This window comes from Osmerus eperlanus, chromosome 8 (genome assembly GCF_963692335.1).
Source record: "Osmerus eperlanus chromosome 8, fOsmEpe2.1, whole genome shotgun sequence".
In the NCBI taxonomy this organism is placed as follows: domain Eukaryota; kingdom Metazoa; phylum Chordata; class Actinopteri; order Osmeriformes; family Osmeridae; genus Osmerus; species Osmerus eperlanus.
Window position 1 is genome coordinate 20460568 of NC_085025.1, and position 22903 is coordinate 20483470.

Genomic DNA, 22903 nt, shown 5'->3' on the forward strand with positions numbered 1-22903 from the left:
CACACATTTTTGAAATTCATTTCAGCCTGCGGGTATTTTCTCATTTCTCACTTTTATACTTTTTAAAATATTAAGGTAAATCCTTTCAAATCATTGTTGGAATGCTGCTCCAGCCCCTTTCAAAAATACCTTTCGATTGCTTTGAAGCTTCAGCTTATAACTTTCTACTAAATTTTCACTTTTCAGCTTTTTTAGCATGGTCAGCTATCCCCATTCAGGTTTTCAGCATTCTCACTGCTGTTTCGCAGGAACAGCCTTTTCTAGTTATTATTTATTTTTGCCCCCCTAAGCCTCAGTCAATATTTGGACTACATAGACAACCTAGGTGTCAAAAGTTTCGTCTTGGTAGCGATTGAGTTGCTTGTATTATTATTTACACTCCGTTGCACAGTTTAGGAGGTTACAACCTTTTTGTGGCAAAAAGTGTCTTCTGTCAACGAAGGATACCAGTGCTAGCCTACGTCACTACGTCAGCACACGTTAGCAACGACGCATGGATACAACGTGATAGAGACGTTCTAGCACGCAAATTGGAGCTTGGATTATGAGTGAAAAATGCCAACCACCAAAATTACCAACCATTGGGTTTTGTTGAGAAAGCAATTTCGAGTGGAACTGCCATCTCGGATTTTTTATTTAGGTCGTGAAAGTTTTTGTAATTTGAGCGAGTGCGCGTCGCCCGTGAGACTGCCTAGGCGGGAGCCATGCAAGCGTCATAGTAGTTTAGTATTTTCGTAATTTTATAGTTCGGTCAATTCTACACCAAAAAACAGAAGGAGGGCAATGTTATGACGATATGACTATTGTGAAGACAGCCAGGTGGTGAGACTTTAATGTAGGTTGCTGTAAAAACTTTGCTACGTGTGAGCCCCGTCAGCCTCCGTTGACGATTGCGTCAGCTGTTGTCGATCTCTGATGAGTATTTTCTTAATTTCGTACCAGGGTCAATTCTACATCAAAAATCTGAAGGAGGGCAGTGTTTTAAAGATATGGCGATTGCAAAAATAGCCAGCGGGTCAGCATATTTTTGTGATTTGTGTAAAACTTGGAATTTGAGTGACACCGCGGCTTGTTTTGACATTAGCCTCAGTCAGACTCGGCTCGCCCATTGGCAGTGTGTCGTACTGTCTTCAAAGCCACAGCTAAACTTTATGTCAAAAGAAACGTTCTCATTTCAGGTGCTTTCAAACAATCAGTGAAATGTGGAGCAACAGCAGCTAGCTTGCCTCTAGCAAACTTATTTTGAATTAGCCATTTCCCCCTACATTAATGTCAAACTTATTTACGTTTTGGGGGGCATATTTTCAGTTAGCAGACGGTACTGTTTGAATCGCGATTCCACACTACCAGTGACAACGTTGTTACAGTAGCTTGTTTCAAAGGGGGTTCGCAGCTGTTTCAAAGGGTGTTCTTAATGAAATATGCAATATGAGTAGGCTAAATGCTTGAAAATATCACTAGAAGGGAAAAACTTAGAGGACGGACCCACCTGCAACCGACGCAAGCAAGCACACCCTACAATTTCCCCAGAAATGGTACTCTCTCTAGTTCCTCTTTGATTCTTATGCTCATGGCCATCCAATTTCTGTATTTAGTTCGAACTTTTCAAGCGATTACACAAAAGATTGCAGAACATCAGGACCCCAAAGAAACCCCAAGTGCCTAAACCAATAAGGGGGAAAAAGAGACGACTTAATTTTGAAGAAAGCGATGAAGATGATTTTGATTCCAGCTCATCCACCGTTATCATGTTGCAAAGTTCCAGCAGCCACATCAGCAGCTCCCCAGAAAGGGAAGGGGATCACCAACCCATAAGCAGCACACCAATGAAGTAGGCGGATGTTGGTAAATATATTATGGTGTATATATAAAATGTATTGATGGAATGTTGCTGCTCATGTATGATAATTATTAGCCCTCTTTAGTCACATTGCACAAAGCTACAATTATTATTTCTACCAAATGGCCAAATCCACTAGATCCAAGGCAATTAAAGAAGTTTCTTGGTGACTATTGTCTTTTTAATTTCACCTGTCAGTTGAAGGCCAGCAGGATGGCAGGATACTTCAGGCACGAAACTACAAGACTCTTCAACAGTTATGTCTAAAACCCAGACAGAATAAGGATGCCATGAAACAGATCCTTGACCTCGAGTTTGAGGGAAGAAGGGCATTTATTGATTCAGATACGCTGAAGGAATGTGACCGGCCGGCAAAAATTCTCGACGCATTCCCATGCTTCAAAGATATCGAACATGTAAGTGCCCTCACATTTCTACATGCTGTATGACGTTGAACAGTGAGAGATGAAAGAGGGATGCAACAACATTGCTCCATACTGTGATATTGTGTCAAACCAGTCAGTCATATTTTAAATATAAGTTACTACTTTGGAGCCCTGTGTAGTCTTTCTCAACTGTCAGAAAACAGATTACTCTCTTTGTGTGGCTACAGAAACTACACTGCTAAGGTCTGTTCTTTGTGTGTGCGTGCGTGAATGTGTAATCTTTTTTTTCCTTTTTCTTTTCAAGGTCCTAGAGGAACTTAGACGAATTTTGGACAACAGCAACCCAAACTATGTGGCAGAGATGCAACAGCGGTTGCTTGAATTTAAAACTAAAGCAACTTTTTATGGGGTGTTCAAGAAGGTCATGAAACCGCCAATGAAACTTCCAGCCGGTAAGGCCTGCAGTTCAGAATATATATTCAATTCAATTTATTGTTTAAAGTGTAGTATCACCATGAACTTGGTCTTAATAACTCTTTTCTCTCTTTTTATTTTATTTATGTTTGAAGAGGAGCAAGCAATCAATTTCATCAAAGCCCTGCCTACTATGTTCCCCTCAAATATGGATGTGCCAAAGAGCATGACCAGTGCCACCGAAGCGCTCATCCATGTTTTGACAGTACGTGGTACTTTATACATATAGTTTTTATATTTGCCGTAGTAGTTTTGTTTTGGCCATTAATCCACCATTTGCACATTTTCCTTTACTCCTTACAGTATCTATCAACAGCATACATTGCACGGCACACTGCGATTAATGTGCCAAAGTTCGCATTGTTATTTTCAGCTGTGGCAAGGGAAATGGGTTAAACATGACTGCTATTGGTGTGGGTGTGGGGGTCGTTACTTATTCACTGACATTTTCTTAAAAATGTTTAGCCCACAGAGGGACACATACCTGACCAGAAGACCACTGTCCACACCCCTCATTTTGGTCTCCCAACAAGAAACTGAATGCTTTCTGTGTGTGGGTACAACTGCAGTCCAGTTCCAACGAAGCTCCCTGGATGAAGCCATGCTGTACGTGATGGCTTACTACTACGCCTTGCACATGAGGTATCCTAAATGCATCGCCTTGGTCCTGTCAATTCTTCAGACAGAAGTCCTTGGAGACTTGCTGCATGAGAAGGATGCAACTCGCTCGTCTGGTGCACACGGCCATGAAGGTCATTGGAAAAAGCAGCTACCAGACCTTGCAGTCTATTTATGAACAATCTGTTCTTAGTCAAGCCCAGAGAATAGCAAGGGACCCTTCTCACATTCTCCATTCAGAGTATGACCTCCTACCCTCAGGGAGGCGATATAGAGTCCCTTACTGCAAACTCAACCGTTTTAAGAACTCATTTGTTCCAACTTCCATAAAATTTCTCAATGCTGCTTGAGGATGAAATCTATGTAATAATCTTTATAGTGCCTTTATTACGGTGATCTTTTAGCATGTATTATTATGAGGTGTATGTATGTGTTATGTTATGGGATGTGTGCAATACTGTTATGTAACTGTTGATAATGTTTGGCTGAGGATGTATTGTTTGTTGTTATTGTGACTGTCAAGGCATTTATGACGCACCACAGAGACCAAGACAAATTTCCCTGAGCGGGACAATAAAGTTCATCGTATCGTAACTCCAGCCTTTAAATGGTCCAAAAAATAACCATGTTTCAGGTCTTTGACCTTTTTTTGTTTTTGAAGCTGCAAAGTTTGTTGCAATGTTTTTATTTTAGTGTACCATAATTTCTGATTTGAGCAAATAAACAATATTTCCCTGTTGAAATCAAACTTTTGAGTTGTCATTACTAATAAGTATTTGTTTCAGTACTAATACAGATAAGTTAATTGTAATATTTAGCTACAGAGATTCAGTGCACTGATCATGTTAAGCAAAGACAACTACAATGTTTAAGTTTTGCAAGGGGAGGGGCTCGGAATTCTTCCCTGCAAGTCTGAGCTGCTTTTGTCAGTTGGTTGAGACTAGTGGAGAGACTTTTAGATTTAATGGCTGCTAGGAACAGGATCATTTCTCTTAACCCTTGTGTTATCTTCGGGTCATTCTGACCCATCAGCCGTGTGACCCACCGTCGTATTGCGACAAATTTACCTCATACAAAAACAAAGTGAAGCATTTTCTTTTAACCGTTGGGCTGTCTCAGACCCCCCACATTGCAAAGGTTAAAAGAAAATTATTTGTATTTGTTTTTGTATTGGGTAAAACTGGGTAAACACAACGATGGTTCGTTATGAACCTTTGGGTCATGTGACCCGAAGGCAGCACAAGGGTTAACAAGTCTTCCTTATAAGAATTATCGACTTATTATGAGATTCTCAATGTACTTAAAACAAGAATCTTCATCTGGTTTTCATCCTCTCTTGACTTATTTTGAGCAAATTTGCCTTAAACTGGTTTGTATCCAGGTCCTTATTTACTGACAAAATAAAATAAATATCTTAAAATGAGTCCAAAAATCTTAACAAGAATGCTCAAAACAAGTAGTCCAGGCCTATATTGAGATTTTGAGCGGTCTTATTTTCTGGATTTCTTTTTCTTGTTTCAAGAAATCTTTTTCTTGTTTCAAGAAATCTTAACAAGTGTGATTATCTTGCTGCACTGGCAGATAATTTTGCTTGTAAAAAGAACATTTTGCTCATTATTGTTTATTTTTTTCTTATTTTTTAAAAGTCATTTTTTGCAATGAATAAGTGACCTGCAATTATTACCCATGTAGCTCCATCATGTCTGCAACCAGGATGTTCACCATTTGTTTACGTGTTGCATCTGTTAGTGTTTTAGGGCCTTATTTTAAAGATCTGAAACTCAAGTATCAAAACGCAAGTAACTTTGTTGGCTCGGTTGCTATTTTGCCGGCGGGATAAATGACTGTGCCTGGTGCAAATCTAAAATGGGTAGGGGGGGGGGGAGAGAGAGTCTGATTATAGCCTAATTTCATCAACAGTAATTCTGGATTGCCTCTACCAAATAAGAAATCGCAAGGTTTCATTAGCCATACCATAAACATAGCACTACTCATTTCAGTGTAATTTTGGCAAACAAGTAGTTACTGTATTTGCTTGGCTGTATTGTTCAGTGTGTGACACTGGTACCAAATAGCAACAACCGTGTCCCATAGCAACGTTTGCGTGAGTTTTGGCGCGTTTACAATTTGGGACGGTGTATCTGTCACTGCAACAAATTTCTCTGTGAGAGACCAGAGTTCGGCGCCGCGCCTTCCCGTACTGGCAACTGGTGAGATCGCTGGAGGTAAGGATATTTTGGGTTTATAATGTTATATAATCTACTAGTCATGTAATTTATAAAACATTTCAACTAGCTAGGCCTATACATTGGGTAGGTAATATGTTGTGTGTGTGTAACCTACATAACATTACGTCTTAGCTACATAAAGTTCACCTGTAAAAGACCTAGTGCTAGCTTGCAGATTAAATTATGGATGGCTATAGCTACATAGAAAAAGTCGTTTGCACGTCATGCATTTTTATATTAAATTGGCTACTTTCGCCTATCTTGAGTGACAAGCTGCGTTATTTTCAAATGGTGCAAGCCCATGGATTTACTATGGTTAACGTCTAGATTGCCCTTGACTTTGTTTGCTGTTGCTTAACTAGCATTGCGTTGGAAAGGGGCAGAGTGAACTATTTGCACTCCATTATGATATTTCCTAAAATATTCAACTCTATTAATTTGCAGAATGAGGGAAATTGAGGAAAGTGAAGCACTTCTTGTGCAACAGATTGATAGAGGCTGTAAAAGCAGTTGGAAATGGTCTTGGCTGAAACTTGAAACTACAATCAAGGTCCATGCAGTCGAACACACATTCATACTGTCTGACGTTTTTAAGAAAATTGAAAAAAAGGCCAAAGAGAGGCAGACACGTCTCAAACATGTTCAGGAAATGAATGCAGCCAGGCGGAAGGCCCAGGATACGTTGCAGGAGGTGGCCAGGAAGAAGAGGAAGGAGTAAAACGTGCTAGATAGTTTAATAAAAGTGTATGTTTCTGAATAAAAAATTAAATTGAAACTTCTAAATTAGTGTTGGTGTATTTTGATTTTCAGAATTTCATTTTACTCTGTGCCTATAGGGGTGGGCCGGGAATGTCGGGGGGTTGGTGGCAATGTAACTATATGGATATTTGCCACGGGGCGAGGGCTTCAATTACCTCTCTCTTTTTTGACCATACATGTGTTTGCATCCCTGATTACTAATGGGTGTGGTTTGGGCATAACGTGCAATAAACCAATCAGAGCGTCATCTCACATTCCCTTTAAGAGCAGCGCTTGTTCCATGGAACAAGCGTAGCGGATTGCTATTATAACGGCGGATTTGCCTGGTGCACGCCAGGAGCGGTTCACAGCCGAGGAGACCGACGTTCTAGTCAGGGCCGTAACAGATAGAGAAGTGACATTGTACGGGAAAGGCAGAGCAGTTTTCTCATTGCACTAAATTTCCCGCTCATGCTGCTCATTCAAATACTTATTTTTATATAGCCTACCCTATATTTTATTTTTTTAATTGTTTAGTTCTTGGAATTACTTTAACTATTGCACTTTTTTACTTAATTTAAGACCCATATATGTTTATTGTTTGCACCTTCCTGCCACAGTAAATTCCGTGTTTGTGTAACATAGGCTGCATGGCGAATAAACCAAATTCTGATTCTGATGGCGATGGGAGAAGAAACCCACCCAAATTAGCTTCGGTTAAACAGGCGTGGGAGAAAATTGCCACAATTGTTACAAATCATGTTCACATACATAGAGATTTCTCATGAAAATCTTTTTATAATCATTGAAGAAATGTAACACGCCATAAATCAAAACAATGTAACGTAGCTTCGCAGAAAGAAGACCCTGGCCTTGCCAGCAGTGCGCACGGACCTACGTTTTTCCTGGTCAGTGGCGGAATTGTTTTTCGAAAACTGCAAAATAGCACCAGGGAACGTTTGCACCGGAACACGCCTCCTTTTTCACTGAACCGCCCATGGGAGCGCAAGGTCATTTCGACGTGCGTCTGTGGAGGGAAAAGTCTGCTTTGCGTCGAGTGCAAACTAGGAATGATACTTGCGTCGTTGACCAATTGCGCTGGGTGCAAGATAGGGCCCTTTGTCTTATCATACTCATTGAAGACTTCTTCACCCTTTGGATTGGCCCTCAGAACACCATCAACTTTCTACCAAAAAATATTACATTGTTATGGAATGCTAATGGTCATTTAGTGGGATTTTAAAGAATTCAATTTTTCTAATGGCATTACTTTATACTGATAATACATTTACAAAACACTTCTACAAAAAAACGTATTAATTGAGGATTTTAAATGTATTTATTCAAAGCTTACCTGTCTTGCTTCATTCTGATCCGTTAACCCTGTTGGGTTCCTCCTCTTTCTTGTGGACTCAAAAATAACTGTAGAATCTGATGAATGGGATTAAAGCTGGGGATAGTGCAGTCTCTGCCACTACCGAGGATGAATGGGATGAAGTTGGGGACAGTGAAGTAAGTACAGAGGAGGATGCTTGATCTGCGACCAGCTCAACATCCAGATCTATAAAATGGCAGACTGAACAAAGACAATTTAAATGTACTGATGTAAATCAGTAACAAAACAATCTTAATAAAAGCATTTAAAAAGTACTAAGCATATTATATTCTTCTTTAATTACTACCCATTTATAGATCATATGTATTTAAGATAATGATCAGTAGTATATCAAATTATTGCATAGTTTGAGGTCCCTCAAAAATATATTTTCGACAAAACTGTGTCTTGTACTTGACGCTGTCTGTGATACCTCATCAAACCACTGCCTTCACATCCTTAAAGCCGAATTATACCTACGGACGGAGTCGGACGGATTGGTTGAATTTATAGTACTCCGAAGGCTGTGGGTGCTGAAAACATTTCACCGCCAGAAGAGTAGGTGGCGCAACGGTATTTTGTAAGTCGTCTTCGAGTGTTTATTTACCTAGGTTATCGAGAAGTCGGAGCAAATGTACAAATTAGCCGTTTCATCAATAAAATACGCACATTTTCAGCAACTACACTGCCCATTTCTCGTCACATTTTAATTCAGATGCTGATTTACATGTACTGTTTAGCTGATATATGAATTGTAAAAACATACAGCAATGGCGGTCAAAGGATTCTGTTCGTCCTGTTTATCACGGCAACCCCGACCCTGACGCAAGCGGTTCTTAATACGGACCAATCACAGCCAAGGGGTATCTGTAAAATGACGGAGGTCAAAACACCTGACTTGACAAGCTCATCAAAGATATCTCCATCCACCTCTGTTCCTGACATATCTGAGATGGTGAGCTGGCCCTCACTGAAGCTGTCTGGCTGCAGACTAAACTTATATTTCACTAGAAGAATAAAAAGTATAGTACATAGCAATAACAATATAAATTAGGCATGGAGATTATTTTTTCATGTTTGGAGACAAAACCATTTTGGTCATTAATATGCTCATAACACTAGTACTTTTGAACTCTTTTCAGAGAATATTTAACATTGCATGTTCAACTACAGTGAGCACAGTATTAAATGCAAAAAATAAAGCCATAAACTACAAAACTTATCAAATTGAAATATTTCATCAGTCTGTGGAATTTTCACATATTTTAGGACTCCTCCAATCTCCACTTTAGCCAACATTTCCTGTAAAATTATATAGAATAACCATGTTATTCAAGCCAGACTAACAAGGTCCAAATAGGAGCCAGAGTCATGCCTCTCTAAAGAGTTTTTAGCACATGAAAACATGAATTAGCACAGTACTACTAGTCTTTTATCAAAGCCGATTGAATTTCCACTTATCCAGCAGCCCTTTTGTATGAGTAAAAAAAAAAAAAAAAAGACTAAATGAGTCAGTCGGTAGAAAATAAATACCCACGTGCGCTTGTTTTAGGCATTATCATTAATACCAGCAGAAAAGTTGAGGAGCTTAGCTAACCTAGCACGAAGCAGAGCTGCAGAGCTTTAACATGTCATTCTGCCTAATGTTAGTCAAAATGGAGTTGCTATGCACTTCAAAGTTTGCGCACTTGTTAATGTCGATTTAAAGGGGTGATTGACTGTTTTTTGGGGGTATTTCACACTGTTCCTTAAGGTCTCCGAATAGGGTATGTAACATTACTTGGGCTGAAAATGACCCGGGTGCTGTTCTATGCGCCCATATGCACCCTGTGAAATAGCTCTATAATGAAACAAGCTGTTTTCTCCTTTTATGGTATGCTCATAAATATATAGATGAGCTGCACGCTGATTGGTTGGTTTACAACGAGTGAAGCTGCAGAGCAAAGACGCAACATGGCCAACAGCACTCACTGAAACAAGAAGTTGGAGACTTGAAATAAAAACGTACAAATAAATCTATTGTGTCTACACAACACTGTTTTCAACAGATTGACTAGATATCATTTGAAATGATTATGTTAGTTGTTTCCACTTCTGTTGTCGAAGCAAACAGGATCGACTTAGGTAACGTTAGCACTACAGCTTAGAAAACAAATTAGAGTGATTCAACTCAGCTTCAGTTAGCTCTAGCTATCTTGCTGAAAAATAGATCTGGACAAACATCCATATTCAATTGTAGATTTACATGACAACACAAGTTATTTATTTGAATGAAACACAGTCAGGAACATGAAATAACGCCCCATTGCCAATAAACTAAATCATCACACATTCTACCGATGCTAGATACAGGCAGCATACGTTAGCATTGCTAATAACTGTTAGCAACAACATCATACTACAGCTTGCGGTTGTGATGAACATAAGGTCGGAACAGCACCTCTTTTCAGCAACACCTTCATAGCAAATCCTGCTTTACATTGTCCCAGGTTTTCAAAACTGTCCTCGGTGAAATGGTTCGAGCAAATGTGTAATTGAGGGTCGAACTGCACAGGGATCTTCTCATAGACAAACATCACAGCCCGTCGAGTGTTTGGTTCCTTAGGAAGACTCTGAAAAGTGTCAGCATTCCCTGTACAGCCTGGAACACTGCATTTACCTCCGTAGTCCATTTTCAATATGCTAGAAAAACGTTCTTCTTTGTAATTCTGTGGAAGTACACAGAGCAGCGCGCAGCAAGTTTTGGGGCGTGACCAAAGTACAGACCAGAGCCAAAAAAGGTGGCTTTTTCAAAACCTACCGTTTTACAGATACATTTTTTAATTGTGAGATTTGCATAGGAAAGAGGTGTCAATGGACTTTGAGGTTCACTGTATGTCCATTTTACCCACTGAACTGTCGTTATTCAACTGTGACAAGGTAAATTCGGTTCTGCAATCAATGAGTGTCAAGCTCTGCGATCGCCTTCTACCGAGGTCTGCAGGGGTCCGTGAAGAATGCACTGGTCAACCGGGACTGGGGGCAGAAGCTGGACGAGCTGATCAGCCTAGCAATCCATCTTGATGCTCGCATCCAAGAACGGCGCCTGGACCATCGGGAAACCCGAGCACTAATGACGGCCTGCCTGCCACGGCCTACTACGTCCGTTTCGACACCGGCACCGACTCTGCCACCTGCAAAGCCTATGGAACTCGGCCGGGAGAGTGAAGATGGGCGCAGAACAGAACCTCCGTTTGAGATCCTCGAAAGTCTTCTGAGCGGCCTCAGTCCAAACCAGCCAACGGGGACCCCCCGAAGCAGTGATATGATGGGATGCCAGGGTGCTATAATTCCGGATGAAACACCGGTAAAAATTGGCGAACACCAGAAAACTCTGGACCTTCTTTACGGTGGTGAGCATAGGCCAGTCCTTGATGACCTGGACCTTTTCGGAGTTCATTCTCCACCTTGCAAAACAAACTGTTGTGTAGGAGGGCTTTCAGGACAGCCCTGACGTGGCCCACGTGGTCCTTAAGAGACTTGGAAAAGATCCGAATGTCACAAGTAGTACACAAGTACACAAACACACAGATCTCCAAGAACTCTCGTAGGACGTTGTTGATTAGGGCCTGAAAGACCCCAGGGCTGTTTGATAATCCAAATGGCATTACCAGGTATTCTTAGTGACCGCTGGGTGTTCCCCGGGTCGAATGCGTACAAGGTGATAGGCGTTCCTAAGATCCAACTTAGTGAACACCGTGGCTCCCTGGAGGCGCTCAAAGGCGGTAGACATGAGGGGCAGTGGGTACTTATTCTTTCGCGTGATGTTATTGAGCCCACGATAGTCGATGCATGGTCTTAGACCATCATTTCTTGCTAACGAAAAACAAGGGCGAATCAGCCCAAGGCGCAGCGCCTCTTGGATGTAGTCATTCATTGCCTGGGTCTCTGGGACAGAAAGAGGGTAAAGACGCCCTCTAGGGGGAGAGGTTCCAGGCAAGAGGTCGAACGCACAGTCATACGGCTGATGAGGGGGGAGAGTGGTTGCCCTTTGTTTACTACAAACCTCCTCTAGGTCGTGGTAGAAGATCGAGACTTGGGAAAGTTCAGTCTTGGTTGGAGGAGCCTAGAGGAGCCGTTATCCTGTCCAGCTGCCCGGAACCTAAGGGACGACCATCCAAGGCCTGGACTGGCTGTGGAATGGCCACTGGGGTGGTCGGAATTCCCAGCTGTTTCGCCAGGGTGATGTCCATTAGATTAGCCGCAGCGCCGGAGTCCACCAACGCAGAAAGGGAGACTATAGGTGAGTACTCGCCTATGTGACCAAGGCGAATGGGGATGGAAAGGCGGTTGGCGGCCCCAGGAGTCTTTGCACTTCTACTCACCAGGGGCCCTGGCCCCCCTGACGAGTGTCGTCTTTTCCCTGCAGGTCTGGGCACTGCTGTCGTTCGTGACCTGAGGATCCACAGTACATACAAAGACCTCTCTGGAGGCGACGGCTGCGTTCCTCGCGGTTCAAGCGGAAAAGGCCGAGTTCCCGGTGCCGGTGTCGAAACGAATGTAGTAGGCTGTGGCAGGCAGGCTGTCATTGGTGCTCGGGTCTCCCGACGGTCCAGGCACCGTTCTTGGATGCGAGCATCAAGATGGATCGCTAGGCTGATCAGCTCGTCCAGCGTCTGCCCCCAGTCCCGGTTGACCAGTTCATCCTTCACGGACACCTGCAGACCTCGGTAGAAGGCGATCGCAGAGCTTGACACTCATTGATTGCAGAACCGAATTTACCTTGTCACAGTTGAATAACGACAGTTCAGTGGGTAAAATGGACATACAGTGAACCTCAAAGTCCATTGACACCTCTTTCCTATGCGAATCTCACAATAAAAAAATGTATCTGTAAATCGGTAGGTTTTGAAAAATCCGAAAGGCTCCAAGAACGGTAAAGCCGACGCTCTCTCATGCCTCCACACGTCTGAGGCAGTAGCTCCGGAACCCATTATACCACCCTCAAGGGTCGTGGCCTCCGTACGCTGCCTCCTGGAGGAAGATGTTCGTCAGGCACAAGTTACAACCCCGGCTCCTACAGAGACTCCTCAGGGCTTGCTGTTTGTGCCCACGTCTTGTCGAACTAACACCTTAGAATGGGCACACTCCTCACGGTTGGCCGGCCATCCGGGTATCCAACGCACCCTGGAGCTGCTCTGGAGACGGTTCTGGTGGCCAAAGATCTGTCAGGATGTGGCGGAGTATGTGGCAGTCTGCACCGTGTGCATGGCTGCAAAGCCAGACAACCGTAGACCAGCGGGACTCCTGCAGCCCCTCCCGATTCCTCACCACCCCTGGACTCACATTTCCCTGGAATTCATCACAGAGCTTCCCCCGTCACAAGGGAACACCATCCTTGTGGTTGTAGATCGCTTCTCCAAGGCCGCTCGTTTCATCGCCTTGGCTGAACTCCCCACAGCCAAACGGACTGCAGAAGTCCTGGTGAGAGAGATTGAGAGCTATCACGGACCTCCTGAAGATCTGGACAGCGACCGGGGGCCTCAGTTCGTGGCCCGTTTCTGGAAGGCCTTCTGGAGTCATCTGGGAGCCTCAGTTAGCCTCTCCTCGGGGTACCACCCCCAGTCAAATGGACAAACGGAGCGAGTTAACCAGGGTCTAATGATATATCTCCGGTGCTACACCTCCAAAGACCCCGCCAAGTGGAGCCAGAACCTTCTGTGGGCCGCAGCCACAGGGACCTCGCCCTTTGAAATCATGTGGGGATACCCTCCACACTTGTTCCCTTCCTCTCTGGAGACGGGAACTGTCCCCGCAGCTCGCAGTTCTATGGACCGCCTTCACACCCGCTGGCAGCAGGCTCGTCGGGCGTTACTTCAATCACAGAAGCAGATGAGAAAACAGGCAGACCGGTGCTTCAACACTCCGGACAGGCCAGCAAGTCTGGCTGTCCACCAAGTGCCTGGCTCTGCACTGCAAAAAAAGTCTGCTAAAATACCAGAAATTAACACTAAATTTGAAGGGAAATTTACTTAATACTAGTGAAATTATCTGTCCATGTAGCAATATAATTTTACTCGACAAGATATCTTAAAATAAGACGGTTCCAGTCTAGAAATAAGTAGGCTCTGATAGGCATTTATAAGTTTGAAATAAGTAAAAGTGGTTTTGAGATTAAATTAATTGATATCAGACTTGCTACAGTACAGTAATAAGTGAAATACACTGGTTTTAAGATCAAATGACTTGATATCAGACTTGCTGCAGCACAGTAATAAGTGAAATACACTGGTTTTAAAATTAAATTACTTGATACCAGACTTGCTACAGCACAGTTATAAGTACACTGAATACTAGAAAGTATTTCTTAATTAAAAAAAATGGCATACTTATTTTAGCACACTGAGAACTGAAAGCTAAGAAACAAGAAAATAAATCACTTTAAGTGGAAATTACTTTATACTAGTCGAGAATGATTATGCTGTTATACTTGAAACAAGTTGGCTCATCTTGAAATAGGTGAGCCTAAATATACAAAGCATTTTAAATCACACATCAAGGACTGCAAGTGAAATTTCCAAAATGTATTGATAACAGAGAGCGTATTGTAGAAAGAGCTTTCACACCAGTGAAAGTCTAATCGCATTTCACAATTTTATTAACCCTGGACAACCAGTTTACTTCTCTGACACCTTTGTAACAAAAGCATTTTGCAACATATACTTTTTAGAAAAGGGACAATATGAGAGACCGTAACCCGAGACACAGAATGAGAGAGCGAGAGCCTTGGATCATTGAAAAGAAGAAAAAAAAGCTTACACGGTGTGAACAGTGTTGAGTTTGCATTAAATAAAACTACCCAATAACAGGGAATCCGAAAAGCTCTGCAAGTAAACTGAACATTATAGCTAGCCAAGTCAGTTACACAACAAATGTGAAACAGCTAACAGAACGATGGCCTGTCATTCTATGCATATACTATGTACTATTTATCAGTGAATGATTTCCACTCAGTGATTGCTTTCTTATATGCACCTGTTGAATCTCGATCATGGATGGTATCCCCTAGTACCTCTGTTTGAATGACTGACAGGAGGGTTGCAACACATTTTGGGTATGTCAGGTGCAAAGTGTAGTAGTACGCCATTAACATTAACCTTCCATCAAACAAGTCCTCTTTTTGTAAGGTGCTCACAGGTATGTTTCCCACAGCGAGCATGCAGGTTGTTTCATCAAAGAGTAACACCGGGCTGGAGAGAAGCCACTTGTCCGAGAAAAGCGATGGATCCTCCCTTGGCTAGAATTGAATAACAAGTACAAAGCGTTCAATGTAGATTACAAGAGAACAGGAGTAAGGAGACATTAGTGGCTACATTGATAAAATACCAACATAACAATTCTTACCTGGAGGATATGAAGCAGTGTTTCACTTGCATTCCCAAGTCGCTTTGGTGGTGAAGTTGGTGAGGGGAAAAGTGACGGGAGTGCTTTTAAGAGGGCAATGGTGGAATCCACTATGGAGCAATAACCAACAGGCAACATTAGCTTGTCACAGACACTAGTATATCCTAATGTATTCATGCAGTTCAGGTCTTCCTGTTCTAACACAAATTATTTAAAATCAACAGCCTTCATTAGCTCAGGACTTTTCAACCCACTTATGATGAGCCCAAACGTAATTAAGGGAAGCATGATTTTTCAATTAAATTCCACCCATGTATTGGTGTGGAAGAACAGTGAAAGATGGGAAAACGTGCAGAAGTCTTTGAGGAGCAAGAATAGGAACTGACATATTACAATGGTTTTGGTATAACAGCAACTTACCTTTACGCAGACTCAAGGGGAAAGGGGGTTTTAGGACCTTCTTCCACACGCCATAGAACTGCACCTTGGCACAGAAGTCATGCCATCTTCCCTTTGTTTCCTCTATGTAGTTGCTGTTGCTGCCACCCAGGACGCGACACAGCTCATCCATTGCCTAGGACAAAATTGTACAGTTACTCTACCACTGCAGGCTTCATACAACACAGCATGCACAGACCCAAGCACACAACATGTAAGAGTTCCAGTGAGACATTTGAAACTTACATTTCGAGTGTCTTTGAAGCATGTGTGACGAGTATGTAACAGACGTGGTCTTGCAAGTTCCGTCAGAGTTTTCCGGACCGTGTCCATCCTTCACCGAGGATCGAACACGCCATCTCTGACTTCTCAAGCGCCACCACTAACAGCTAAGCCAAAGAAAAGCTAGCTATTCAATGACGCGGGTGGCCTGTTACATACTTGAGTGAGTTTCACCGATTCACACCGGCTACATTCACCCCTCTGAAACTCACTCCGGCGACTAGCTAACGCTAACCTAGTGAGATCCGGGTCACGGCACCAATGTGACGAGTATGTAACAGACGTGGTCTTGCAAGTTCCGTCAGAGTTTTCCGCACCGTGTCCATCCTTCACCGAGGATCGAACATGCCATCTCTGACTTCCCAAGCGCCACCACTACCAGCTACGCCAAAGAAAAGCTAGCTATTCAATGACGCAGGTGGCCTGTTACATACTTGAGGAGTGAGTTTCACCCCTCTGAAACTCAGTCCGGCGGCTAGCTAACGCTAACCTAGTGAGATCCGGGTCACGGCACCAATGTGACGAGTATGTAACAGACGTGGTCTTGCAAGTTCCGTCAGAGTTTTCTGGGCCGTGTCCATCCTTCACCGAGGATCGAACACGCCATCTCTGACTTCCCAAGCGCCACCACTACCAGCTACGCCAAAGAAAAGCTAGCTATTCAATGACGCGGGGGGCCTGTTACATACTTGAGGAGTGAGTTTCACCGATTCACACCGGCTACACATGGATATGCCTCAAAGATTTTTGTGGCTCTGTCTTCTTCCCTTGTTGCATCTGAATCAATGAAGGCCCGTCTGGCCTCAAAACTCCAGGTCCAATATTTGAGTAACGCTTCTTTGGTTGGGTTTTGCGTTGGGTTTCTTGTACATGTTGGTCAGTGTTTTTGTAGTGCCTCGCCTGCATGTTCAGACTGTCCCGACGTACTAAAACAGATAATGTCAGGGACAGAATTTCAACATGAACCCTTTTGCATCCAAGAAGGATCATATGCATGTTTACAATATAAAGGGATGCACAATTATATTAGCAAATCATCAGCAATGGCCAATACTGGCTTAAAAATTTTACTTTGCATCACTAACTCTCTGACTTTGTGGTCTACCAATCAAAAAACAATCAATCAATTCTGGAGTTTAAAGGATTTCTAAGAGTCAATAGCATAGGGGTTCACCAATCATCTTCACAGACGTATTCTTAAGTATCACTTTAGATGTGTGTTCCTATGATGGGTCAAAACAACTGCAGTAAGGTAGGACAATTGAATAACTTTTAAATGATCACTATTAGCCAAATGACAGAAAACATTCAGTATTGTGCATCCCATAAGATGGAGGCAAAGTCAGAGTACAGCTCTTTAGATTTACAGTATACTAGTACTATGGCAGCATACATTAAACTGCGTCCAACTCCCACTTTTTTGCACATACCAGGACTTAGGTTGTCGTCACTGAGGTCATTGTTGCTTGGAAGAATTACGGTTGAAGCAGTTGAACTTGTGTCACCATCTGCCTCCTCTTCTGTGTTTGTATCAAAGAGAGCCCTTTTTGACACCCCTCGTTGTGGCATGGAGCCCTGCCTCTTTGGGGACTTCATATTCTGGAGTCGCTTGTACATTCTGGAGTAGATGGTCAGCTATAGTAAAATAATGTTTGATGAGTTGCTTGTCTTGTTGCCGCCCCCACGCAGTTTTAGGTTTTTCAAGCTAAAAATAAAGAAATACTTACACATGGATGATCTGTGTCAGCATCACGTGACAGGATAATAGTTGATGATCTTCTGGGACATTGCTTTCAGTTTGAGTTTGGATGGGTATGTCATTTATTTTCCCAGCGGACTCGCACGCATGATTGCAACAATGCTGGTGACTGTGTTTCTCACAAGTCTGCAACTTAACTCCTTTGACATCCTGCAATCCTTTTCTTTTCCATTGCGGAGCAATGCAAAGTACTGGCTGCGCACCATGCCTAACTCTGTGTACACCACATACTCTGGTGGTTCTGGAAATGTCATCGTCGTCGTCGTCATCTGCCGCTTGTCCAGGGGTCGGGTCGCGGGGGCAGCAACCTAAGCAGGGAGGCCCAGACTGCCCTCTCCCCAGCCACTTCCACCAGCTCTTCCTGGGGGACCCCGAGGCGTTCCCAGGCCAGTCGAGAGACATAGTCCCTCCAGCGTGTCCTGGGTCTTCCCCGGGGCCTCTTCCCAGTGGGACGTGCCAAGAACACCTCACCAGAGAGGCGTCCAGGAGGCATCCTGATCAGATGCCCGAGCCACCTCAACTGGCTCCTCTCGACGTGGAGGAGCAGCGGTTCTACTCTGAGCCCCTCCCGGATGACCGAGCTTCTCACCCTATCTCTAAGGGAGAGCCCGGACACCCTGCGGAGAAAACTAATTTGGTCCGCTTGTATTCGCGATCTCGTTCTTTCGGTTACTACCCACAGTTCGTGACCATAGGTGAGGGTAGGAACGTAGATCGAATGGTAAATAGAGAGCTTCGCCTTTCGACTCCAACTCCTTCTTCACCACGACGGACCAATGCAGAGCCCGGATCACCGCACCGATCCGCCTGTGGATCTCGCGCTCCATTCTTCCCTCACTCGTGAACAAGACCCACGAGATACCTGAACTCCTCCGCTTGGGTCAAGATCTCCTCCACGACCCGGAGATTGCACTCCACCCTTTTCCGGTCGATAACCATGGCCTCAGATTTGGAGATGCTGATTCCAATCCCAGCCGCTTCGCATTCGGTTGCGAACCGTTCCAGTGAGAGCTGAAGGTCATGGCCCGATGAAGCCATCAGGACCACATCATCCGCAAAAAGCAGCGATCCGATCATGAGGTCACCAAACCGGACCCCCTCAACGCCCTGGCTGCACCTAGAAATTCTGTCCATATAAGTTATGAACAGAATCGGTGACAAAGGGCAGCCCTGGCGGAGTCCAACCCTCACCGGGAACAAGTTCGACTTACTGCCGGCAATGTGGACCAAACTCTGGCACCGGTCGTACAGGGACCGGACAGCCCCGGTCAGGGAATCCGGTACCCCGTACTCCCGGAGCACCCCCCACATGAGCCCCCGAGGGACACGGTCGAACGCCTTTTCCAAATCCACAAAACATGTGTAGACTAGTGGGGCGAACTCCCATGCACCCTCCAGGACCCTGCCGAGGGTGTAGAGCTGGTCCACTGTTCCACGGCCAGGACGAAAACCACATTGCTCCTCCTGAATCCGAGGTTTGACAATCCGACGGACCCTCCTCTCCAGAACCCCTGAATAGACTTTCCCAGGGAGGCTGAGGAGTGTGATCCCCCTAAAGTTGGAGCACACCCTCCGGTCCCCCTTTTTAAAGAGGGGAACCACCACCCCGGTCTGCCAGTCCAGAGGCACTGTCCCTGATGTCCACGCGATGTTGCAGAGTCGTGTCAACCAAGACAGCCCTACAACATCCAGAGCCTTAAGGAACTCCGCGCGGACCTCATCCACCCCAGGGGCCCTGCCACCGCGGAGCTTTTCAACCATCTTGGCGAACTCAGCCCCAGAGACAGAAGGGCCCCCCACGATATCCCCAGACTCCACGACGGAAAGCGTGTTGGTGGAATTAAGGAGGTCTTCAAAGTATTCCTTCCACCGATCCAGGACGTCCCCCGTCGAGGTCAGCAGCGCACCATCCCCACCATATACAGCGTTGACAGTGCACTGCTTCCCCCTCCTGAGTCGCCGGATGGTGGTCCAGAACCTTTTCGAAGCCGTTCGGAAGTCATTCTCCATGGCCTCGCCGAACTCCTCCCACGCCCGGGTTTTTGCCTCCGCGACTGCCAAAGCCGCATTCCGCTTGGCCTGCCGGTACACATCAGCTGCCTCTGGAGTCCTACCAGCCAATAAAGTCTGATAGGCCTCCTTCTTCAGCTTGACGGCATCCCTCACCTCCGACGTCCACCACCGGGTACGAGGGTTACCGCCGCGACATGCACCAACCGCATTGCGTCCGCAGCTCCGGTCAGCCGCCTCAACAATGGAGGCCCGGAACATGGCCCATTCGGACTCAATGTCCCCGGCCCCCCCCGAGACATGATCGAAGCTCTCCCGGAGGTGGGAGTTGAAGCTCCTTCTGACAGGGGATTCTGCCAGCCGTTCCCAGCAGACCCTCACATTACGTTTGGGCCTGCCAGGCCTGACCGACGTCTTCCCCCACCATCGTAGCCAACTCACCACCAGGTGGTGATCAGTTGACAGCTCCGCCCCTCTCCTCACCCGAGTGTCCAAGACATTCGGCCTCAGATCCGACGACACGACTACAAAGTCTATCATCGAACTGAGACCTCGGGTGTCCTGGTGCCAAGTGCACATATGGACACCCTTATGCTTGAACATGGTGTTCGTTATGGACAAGCCGTGTCTAGCACAGAAGTCCAACAACAAAACACCGCTCGGGTTCAGATCGGAGGGGCCGTTCCTCCCAATCACGCCCCTCCAGGTCTCACTGTCATTGCCCACATGAGCATTGAAGTCCCCCAGGAGGACGAGGGCATCTGCGGGAGGAGCGCTTTCCAGCACCACCCCCAGATACTCCAAAAAGGGTGGCTACTCTGCACTGCCGTTTGGTGCGTAAGCACAAACAACAGTGAGGACCCGTCCCCCCACCCGAAGGCGGAGGGAGGCTACCCTCTCGTCCACCGGGGTGAACCCCAACGTACAGGCGCCGAACCGAGGGGAAACAAGTATTCCCACCCCAGCTCGACGCCTCTCAGCGAGGGCAACTCCAGAGTGGAAGAGAGTCCAGCCCCTCTCAAGGAGACTGGTTCCAGAGCTGATGCTGTACGTCGAGGCGAGGCCGACTATATCTAGCCGGAACCTCTCTACCTCGCGCACCAGCTCCGGCTCCTTTCCCGCCAGCGAAGCCCCACCAAAAACGTAAATAAGCTTGACATTTATTTAGGGGAAAATCCCTCATCCATAAAAATCTCAGTGGTAGCGATCATTGTCAGTAACAATGCGATATAGCCCTGTGTGGAGAAGCTGCCCCGGTAAATTGTACTATAACAGTACAGTACTAGACTACTGCTGTGTTCGTCTTGGTAGCGATTGCGTTGGTTGAATTGGATTTAACGTTCCGTTGTACGGTTTAGGCTGAAATTAATTATTTTCATGAACAGATGGACCAAGTTTAGGCTGTGCCAATGGAGTTCAGGTTAGTAGTCATTAGTCAGATAGTTTCACCTATTGAAAGACTTTTGATTTAAGTAAGGGTAGTGCCGAACATGTTCTGTCGCCGTTGACTTCCTACTGTAAACAGCTGTGGAGATGTTTTTGTTAGCTACTAGTGTGTCTCGCGTAGGCTACAGCGTTGCAGTGAGCTACACTGATTTGAAACCACAGGTAATGATAATTTCACCCACAAATCGTTTACTTGTAATCTAATGTCATAATAAATCCTACAACGAAAATGTATTTGTGAGGAATGTTTATTTTAACGATTGAAAACAGATGCATCATAGACCGCTGTAGTATGTGTTGCCCGGGCAACAGACCCAGCTAACACATGACGTTGCGGCAACGTTGCCTGTAAGTGTTCAGATGGTAACCCGCAACATTACCTTCTGGCAACGTCGTGGCAACGTTATAAAGGGAATATTGCCAGTTGGTCCCATGGACAACGTTGCCGCGATGTCGTACCTTGGTCGGCTGGATACGTTACTTTTAGTCCCATGGACAATGTTGCCGCGACGTTGTACCTTGGTCGGCTGGATACGTTATTTTTTGGTCCCATGGACAACGTTGCCGCGACATTGTACGTTGGTCGGCTGGTTACGTTATTTTTGGTCCCGTAGACAACGTTGCACCTTGGTCGGCTGGTTACGTTAATTTTGGTACCATGGGTTACGTGGCCGTTACGTCGCTCTTTGGTCGTAGGACAACGGATTCTCGAGTGCATTATAAGTGGTTTATCCAGAGATGGAGAGATTTACATTTAGACATTTACATTTAGTCATTTTAGCAGACGCTTTTATCCAGAGCGACTTACAGTAAGTACAGGGACATTCCCCCGAGGCAAGTAGGGTGAAGTGCCTTGACCAAGGACACAACGTCAGTTGGCATGACCGGGAATCGAACTGGCAGCCTTCGGATTACTAACCCGATACCCTAACCGCTCAGCCACCTGAGAGATCACACTGGACTGCTCTCAGTTCTGACACTTTTGTAATGCAGCCATAGTCTACATGAATTTCAATCACACACAATATTAAATGTTGCATCCCAGCACGTATAAATGTAGACAATGCATGTAATTCATGTGCAGCTCAGCCCCAGCATGTCATTGGTCATCAATTTTCTCATATGCAGAAACATTGCTTTAATAAATAAAATACTTCACTGATATAATTTAGTCTTTCATTCTTTACTATAAACATGTACAAAAGCAATCAATGTGTGATGTATAACATGATTAAGCAAACATTATTTGTATAGCACACAAAAGATGTATGACACACAGTGCAAATTTGTGCTCCAATAATTTTGTAATACAAAATTGTTAAATGTGACCAAAAGGTAAGCGACTCTTAAGAGTTTCAATTCCAAAGACAAGTCATCACAGAATATTACAATTCTTCCTTAGCAAACCTGCCCCTCATCTGCTCCTGAGCAACAGTTACTGAAGAATATATTGTGCTTATTAAAGTTCTGTCTTATGATCTGAGAACTGTGCTCAGGCTTAAACATGGTGTCTCACACTGGGTGTGGGAAGCAGGCTGTTCTTTGTGTCTCTATCTCTTCATTTTCAGAAACAACCTTGAAACCGGGTGGAGACGGCACCCGAGCAGGTGGGACGTGTAGGCAAGAACAACTCCCTGATGCACGAGAGAACAAGCTCAACCCTCTTTTCATCTTTCTGTTTTAATTGCACTGTATAAATATATGTTTGGGAGCCCAGCCCAAACTCTGTTGCGGGTAGGGAAACGTAGACAACCCCAGAGCTCTGGACGTGTTGATTTCTAACTGCTGCATTAAAGCTGATATTATCGGACCTCTGCGACCCCAGACCACTCTTTCTAGAACACAGATTTGTGTCATTGAATACCATCATTACATATTGGAATAGACACAAAAGATTCTGAATCCTTCACTACTGTTTCCGAAAGT

General features: G+C 44.8%; 1 protein-coding gene and 1 long non-coding RNA gene across 4 annotated transcripts in view; one reads left to right on the forward strand and one right to left on the reverse strand.

Annotated features, from left to right (window-relative positions):
- LOC134025432 (apolipoprotein B-100-like) overlaps positions 1-22903 on the reverse strand; it is a 75832-nt gene that overhangs the window by 38783 nt on the left and 14146 nt on the right. The gene's annotated exons all lie outside the window — the stretch shown is intronic.
- LOC134024797 (uncharacterized) lies at positions 1728-2650 on the forward strand. Its single transcript, XR_009930930.1, has 3 exons — positions 1728-1845; positions 2039-2256; positions 2531-2650. It is a non-coding gene; the product is annotated as an uncharacterized LOC134024797 (long non-coding RNA).